The sequence below is a fragment of the Cyclospora cayetanensis genome, unplaced genomic scaffold (assembly GCF_002999335.1).
Source record: "Cyclospora cayetanensis isolate NF1_C8 unplaced genomic scaffold, CcayRef3 CcayRef3_contig_8, whole genome shotgun sequence".
Lineage (NCBI taxonomy): Eukaryota > Apicomplexa > Conoidasida > Eucoccidiorida > Eimeriidae > Cyclospora > Cyclospora cayetanensis.
The window spans coordinates 155,657-162,194 of record NW_020312752.1 but is presented as its reverse complement, the minus strand read 5'-3'; the positions used below and the strand labels follow the sequence as shown (position 1 = coordinate 162,194).

The following is a 6,538-nucleotide window of genomic DNA, read 5'->3' as shown; positions in this document are numbered from 1 at the left end:
GCGGGCTCCTCAGTGTGGACCAGGGGCACGGGTGAGCAACAGGTAGACGAGTGCACTGCTGCTCTATAAATCCACGTAATACAAGAAAAAATTCATGCTGTGAACTTCGATTCTTGGGCATAGAGCTGCGAGTACCACAGAAGAGTGTGACTGGTGCGCATTATGGTCAACGTGTATGTGGGTCTTGTAGGCACTCTATAACGCACATAAGAGGTTAAGATTCTTATGCGTATCGATACCCCGGAAGAACCTTAGAGCTTTTATTGACAAGCATCTATTGAACGACATTCTAAGCAGTGACAAAGTTGGCACAAGGGTAGAATGGGCATATTTGCAAAGGCTGTCTTCAACGACGTCCTATCCTGACGTTTAATATCTGGTGGTTCAGCATTCATGCCCATGGTCAGATCCGTTCAAAGCACTCAGGACTCAAAAGACTTTGCAAAAGGTTAGAAGAAGTAAGCATTTTTAGAAGCTGACAATCTGGGCATGACAGTACATAATCGTCTGTCGTGGGACGCCTCGTAAGCCAACGGAAAAACCTTAAAAGCCTTCGCTGTAGTGTAAATCCCATCACGGCCCGAGAGCATGAGCATGTGCCTTGCGCAAAAAGGCGCTGCGCACTTAAGTCTGAATGTGAAAAGGACGAAGTCCTGCTTTGCTTTTGGCAGCATAGGCAATCCTCCACGTGGTAGTATTTCACCATTTCGCCTTTTTGAGTATTCGTAATAGAAGCTCATGCACAGACGTACAAAGCATAAGACTTCTGCAGTTTCGCTAGATTTCGTGACTTTTTTCGTGGACAAGAGTGGTCGCACTGCACAAGAGTCAAGCGTTGGAAGGGCGCGAGAGCAATGACCAGTTTGGGGATGCCTTGAATATGCTACGCTGTAGCGTAATATTGCAGGGTGTAGCCAAGCCACCGGAGGGGTCTAGAACTTTCCCGGGTCTGAAAAATCTTTGCAAGGTGTATTAATGACAGATGGTCGGTGTGAACACTAAACGACACCGATATAATCAGGTCCGGAATTTTTTTCACCCCTCCAAACCTCAGAGAGTTCCCCTTCCGCACTGATTATCGCTGCTCGGTTTCGGTCAAATGATGTGAATAACAAGCAATAGCTTGGTATTTTCACGAGCTCGGGGCCTGCTGCGATAAATTTGCACCCACTGCTACGCCCCTTGCATTGCTTGCACGAAAGAAATGACACTCATTATCGGGCAGTCCAAATACAGGAAAACTTGTAAGGTGGCTTAATAAACGTCCTTGCTGCGTCATCAGCATCTCCTGGGCAGCTAGTAGACTGAGGTTTCTTGACTAGATTGCTTAAAGGAGCAGTGGCCAGAGCAGATCAAGGGATATCATGTCGGTAATAAGATGCAAGCTCAGCGAACTTAACGACGTCCTTGCAGTTACACATAGGTTATGGTGACACCTTGGTAAACTAGACATTGAAGTTCAGATGGGGCATTGACAACGCCGAGCGTCATATAGATATTCTCAAGCTTGAGAATGCTTGTACGGAACGCCATTTTGTGCCTACCACAAGGGTGGATTCGTAAGAAAGCGTGCGTCCAGTCAAAGTTGAGCAGACTGTTGTTCCGTGTGGTTTGAAAAGAGCTGCGCCAACAGGAAGCATTGAGGTCTTCTGATTCGCGGTAATATTGTTCAGGGGCTTACCGTCGATACACGCATCCCTCCTTCCGTCCCTTTCCGGCACCCTCTTCGGGGTGTGCCGAGAAGCGCTGGTCGATTCCTATACTTTGCCCTTCCCAACAATCATCTGCCTGCAGGTCATTCTCCTCGTCATGCCGTTGGTGTTTGCAGTTCAGCTAAATATAACTTGGGGCTGACTCGAAGTTTAGTTTAATATGGTGCGGTTGACGGCCAGCAGGTGGCGCGCCTGCTGGCAGCTCGTCAATATTTAGTTCATCCGCGAATTCCTCGACATTTGCCCATTCATGTTCCTTGGCTAAAATCTCAGTCGAACTCCCCAATCAAAACTACTTGCAGAGCTACTAAGCAGCACGCGTAGAACCTTCCTTTCTTGCTGCGCTGCTGTGCCGGAAGCATGGATATTCTTACTCCTGTTGCTCAGGTACCGACACTACCCCAGTGCCCATCTATAAAATCAACTTTGTTAACGACACCAGGAATCTCTTCTGCCAAGCAATCCCTAATGCACTAGCATTCACAGAGCGCAGCGGCGGCAACATGCCCACCCTCCATGGGCTCCCCCATGGCATACCTTGTAGTACGTCACGGGGCACGGATTCAACATAGAATTAGTGAGCATGCTGATAAAACCCGATTCCGATTTCCAATATCGATTACCTGCCGCAGCCTTGCTGATCCTTGAGTTGGACACTTGTTAGCACACCTGAGTGTCAGGGACTGCGTTAGCGAGTGAACATGCACTTCTGGCACGTCTCTTTGGAAAACAAATCCACTTCACATCCAGCGTAAGGGAACAATAGCAATTAACGACCATTGATATAGGCTTGTAACAGTGCAGAATTAGCCAGTACTGAGTCTTCAACTGTGGCTAAATTCTCTGTAGCTCCCCTTACTGCGCCGCAGCCTGGATGAGGGCTTTCCGTTTCCCTAGTGCGCTTTCTTTGCTCGTTAAGCAGCATGGTTCCGCTGGTTTCCGTCCCGCTGTTCAGGATCTTTGGCTTATGCATGCTCTTGCAATTCTGGAGTATATGATGGAAGTTTCATAATACCAACAAGTTCGTTATTGGGGCTGTGTGAGGCTATTTAGGAGCGGGTTTCTCATAACATCAGAAAATAGGCCAGGGCTAGTTGGCATTGCCCCACCATTCCTAAATTCTAAATCGCGACTTGGTTCTTTTTTTTGCCAACGACGCAGGAGTTGCGGCGGTTAGCTCGTGAAACCTCAATTAGTTCGTCATTTATAGAAGCCCCTTCGGCGGGTGATTTAACAGCAAAGTCACTGCCCGTGCTGAGACTACGTGAGGTGCCACTTTGGGTAGACGTCAAAATAACCACTGATGAAGCATTTATTTGTCTACTTTGTGGCTTTTGGGAGCATAAGCTTCATGTTTTGCTCTATACCGATCCGTTGATAGATTCCCGTGCTTGAGCTTTCTCAATTCTCCGAATTCATAGTATTGAGCATACCTCGGTATATACAGAAGTGCTAGACCAACATACAGGCGTGAACTGTAGTAATTCTCGCAGTCAATGGATGTTTTCCTCAAATAGAGCCACCACTGAGGTTCTTCCCTTTTCAATAAACATTTCACAGGGAATATTCGGTCCACTTTACATTCGGGGTGCAAGCGAGCTGCATGTCCAGCCGCCTCTCGAGGTATTCTAGTGCGTGTCCATCTTTAATGTCGTCATATTATTGTGATCCACATCACCTCACTGAGATATCCGTAAAGGTTTTATTGCTTAAGGAATCACGTTCTGTAGTGAACTGTGGAGCTGCTGTATTCACATCAGCTTGCAGGCTGGCCTCTACCGCCTCAACATGTGTTGTTCCACCAATACCTTGTATCGCAAAAAGGCCTTTCCCGCATCTTCCCGCATACTGTTTTAAAAGGATTAGGCGCTCTAAGTCTTCGAAAACTTGATAAAACGCAGGCATCAATTGTGGGAAAACCTGACATCCCACTGTAGCCACAGCTAGTGGATGAACGGGGAACAGCTGCGAACTGCGCGGTCCAGGTGCAACAATACAACAAAAGGTCTTTGTAAGGAGACGCGTACTCTTGATCTGTTAAATACTTACTTAAAGGTTATTCAGTGATTTTAAAAGAACTCCGTTCTTCCCCTATCCATGCATTGGAATCCCCAAAATGAGAGGAGACGGACATCATGAGTGTAATTAGCTGCACCCTTCGCGCACTCCCAGCATTTACAACTCTTTAAATATAGCTTCTAGCGCACATGCAGAAAACATTGTGCCATGCCACAATGTGCTAACACAACTCTGCAGCAAATAAAATATGCAAGCCAATATAACAATCAGTCAATTCTCGAAAAGTCTGGGCAAACTACAACTAGTGTACACGAAAGTGTTATTGTGCGGCTATGCCCGCTACCGCCGAGGCCACTCTGAAGGGAGTTTATACTTAAATCGAATAAGGAGCATCAGCCTCAGTTGCTTACGAAAAAGCTATTAGAAGGCCCTCTGCTTGCAGGAGAAGTTGTAGCTCTGCTTGCTTCGGAAAACTTGTTGCCACAGTCGGAACTTCTCGTGTTTTACGGTAAGTGTCCTTACCTTTCGTGTGTTCTGCACCTCAAATACAGGTCCCTATCTTTGCTTATTGGTTGAAAAGATGCTGGCTATTATTGTAACTATGTTCTATACAGTGGGATTTGTCCACAGGTACCCTCATGTTTCTAGTCTCCACGTTCCTGCTTATGCCTTGTGTCGTCCTTGGCAATCGCCCATGCTGCACACATCGGTTGTACTGGAATGGAAATATTGCTCTACGAGGGACTGACGTATTGCTGGAAAGAGCGTAATTTTCATCCCTTTCACAGATTTTACTTGTCTTCTGTGCTTGCGTTGCAGGAGGCTCACACATTTCAGCGCCTCGACGACAGCAAGCCTTTGCGCCGCCGGGATCGTGTTGGTTCGGTCCCCTGTTCACTACTGGCCAGCGTACGTCTTTTCTCTTGTCTCCTATCTCTCTTTGCAGGTTGCTCTACATGCGTGCGCTTTCTCATTTGCACGTATTTGCTTATCTGCCTACCTCGGGAGTGGGGTGGAAGCTCAGATTTTCCTTCGCGTAGTCTGTCTCAAAGGTCTGGTAAGGTAGACGAGGGCATTTGCTTTTAATAGGGGGGCGGGGGCAAATGTAATCGGTGGCGCTACACTTAATTACTTTTTGCTACATAAATGCACAATTAAGCTCTATCGCTGGCGGTTTGTATATACATTTTGTTGCATAGTGCTTTTTGTTAAATACGAAAGAAATCAATGCTGTATAACTGTGCGTCGTGGTTTCCTAGGTGCAGCTGAGTTTCCATACTTGGCGTGCTTGAGGGGTGAGGGCTTAGGGCCAGGAAAGCTGTGTAAGGATGTTTGTTTCACACCTTATATTGGGATTTGAAGTACGTTCTTTCGAAAACCCTAGATGAAGCATTACCCCACGTGTTCCAGCATGAGAGGAGAGTGGCAGCTAAGGAGCAACGCTGCGCCAACTTAGCGATCCGGGCATCTTTAGCTAGCTGTACATATCCACTAGCATACAGGCACATGGCGTTGATCCTTGCGGTATTGATATAACGCTGTTCGCCAGCAATAATATAAAACAGCCAAACCAAACATTAGACTATTTTTAAATTCGTAGTATAATATAACTGGTGTAGTAAAAATCAGCGAAGTGGAGCTTAGCCTGTTATAGGGGGAAGGCCAGAGAGGAGGAAAGCTTTCTTAGCTAGATTCTATGACTTTTCCGTGAATCTTGTAATCGTCTTGGGGGTAAGTGCCCTCTGTGAAAACCCATAGTGGAGCACTACAATTGGCTGTCGTGCAATCGACGGCACTGCCACTTTGCTCCGATTGTATGCAATGTCCCAACACCATGAACTTTGAGATGAGAACAAACCATGCGCTATTCCTGTGCTAGGTGTTAAGTAAGGCTATGCAACTGTGGCAGATTGGGTTGGTTGAGCTGTCTACCCACATGCCCATATTGAGGCTACCGTGAGACGAAGAGAGAGATACGGTGGAATCCATCCCTGTAGAAAGAAGCAATGCTAATACCAGCCCGTCAGCTGGGTGTCTAGGTGTTCACGCCACGCTCACTGAGTCAACACTGCAACAAAAAAGCACGTGCCGACCTTCATGTCTCTACGCACGCTCAACCAAATGCCCATCATGGTGCTAGTAATTTCTTCGAGCTACAATGAAACGGAATAGTGACTTGTTGTGGGATTTGTTCCCTGTACTCAAAAGTTGACCTATAACTTTGTCTCTGCAGTACCGCTAATCTTAACATGATAGCACACTTCGTGTCCAAATGGGTTGAGCTCCCCAAAAATCCGCATATCAAATGCAGTACTTCTGCACATGTCAATACGTACACAAATATACGCTGCCAGCAATCCATGTACAATATAATTGCTAAATCATTTCAAGCAGCCTTTAATGACCACGGAACTGTCTGATGGCTCCTTTGCAATCATGTAGGTCAGCATAATGCTTTGTAACTCATGATTTAATTTGAAGTCAGTTTAAGAGCCTGATCTTGGGGTCCAATACCTCAAGAGGTCCGACCTGAGACTTCAGAAACTGTAGAATATGTTCCTATGACCTACTGGCCTTGCAAAAACTGTGTAGCCACTCCATCCCCGGGCCCGCATTTGCGGTTACACAACCCTACGGAGTCGCGCTTCATGGCCATACTCGTTCCCAATCAAATTGAAATATGCATTATGTCGCAGTACTTCACTATAGTCTGTTGCCCAAAGTCGAAAAAAACCGACAAAAATGGGCAGCAATTGACCCGCCCAGTGCGATATGGCTGCAACGCGTACAGAGCTAAGTATAAAATT

General features: G+C 46.5%; 1 pseudogene; it reads right to left on the bottom strand.

The window, feature by feature from the left end:
* Positions 1-449: 449 nt before the first annotated feature.
* Positions 450-1,421, bottom strand: LOC113146928 (annotated as a pseudogene).
* Positions 1,422-6,538: the final 5,117 nt, after the last annotated feature.